We start from the raw sequence: 1,164 nt of genomic DNA on the forward strand, positions 1-1,164 counted from the left end.
GCTTTCTGTTTGTCTTTCTATCCGTCATGTCCTATTCTCTCGCTCGCTTCCCCCTCTCGCTTTCTGTTTCTGTCTTTCTATCCGTCTGCCCTCTTCTCTCTCTCCCCCCTTCTCGCTTTCTGTTTCTGTCTTTCTATCCGTCTGTCTGTCCTCACCTCCTTCCTCCCCCCCTCTCTCTCTCTCTCTCTCTCTCTCTCTCTCTCTCTCTCTCTCTCTCTCTCTCTCTCTCTCTCTCTCTCTCTCTCTCTCTCTCTCTCTCTCTCTCTCTCTCTCTCTCTCTCTGTCTGAATGTATCTCTGTCTCTTTCTGTCTCCCTCCCGCTCTACCGGCCTCGGTGGCGTCGTGGCAGGCCATCGGTCTACAGGCTGGTAGGTACTGGGTTCGGATCCCAGTCGAGGCATGGAATTTTTAATCCAGATACCGACTCCAAACCCTGAGTGAGTGCTCCGCAAGGCTCAATGGGTAGGTGTAAACAACTTGCACCGACCAGTGATCCATAACTGGTTCAACAAAGGCCATGGTTTGTGCTATCCTGCCTGTGGGAAGCGCAAATAAAAGATCCCTTGCTGCCTGTCGTAAAAGAGTAGCCTATGTGGCGACAGCGGGTTTCCTCTAAAAATATCTGTGTGGTCCTTAACCATATGTCTGACGCCATATAACCGTAAATAAAATGTGTTGAGTGCGTCGTTAAATAAAACACTTCTTTCTTTCTTTCTTTCCCTCCCGCTCTCTCAGTATAACTCAGTCTTGCTATACCTTTCAGGAAATAAACCAATTCATGCTTAATCAGATGTGACAGTTCGCTTTTCTTTTGTCCAGTTTGATAGGGTGACCTCGTTTTTCTTTTTCTAACTAAGCATTAACCGAGATCATATCCGTGTATTGAAAGTATCCGATGAGAAGGGCTGTAATTATGTGAACAGTTATTAAGAACAATCTAGAAAAGAACAGTGGCCGTATTTCAAAGGGCAGTACCAACATAATTTGTATGAGTGTATTAATTTATCTGATATGTAGAACGGTTTTACTTACATTTAATTCAGTGTGTGTGTGTGTGTGTGTATGTGTGTGTGTGTGTGTGTGTGTGTGTGTGTGTGTGTGTGTTATTAAACAAAACAAACTTTTTTTTTCGTAGTAGTTGCCCGCTGTAGTTAACAGGAAATG

The sequence above is a fragment of the Gigantopelta aegis genome, chromosome 14 (assembly GCF_016097555.1).
Source record: "Gigantopelta aegis isolate Gae_Host chromosome 14, Gae_host_genome, whole genome shotgun sequence".
Lineage (NCBI taxonomy): Eukaryota > Metazoa > Mollusca > Gastropoda > Neomphalida > Peltospiridae > Gigantopelta > Gigantopelta aegis.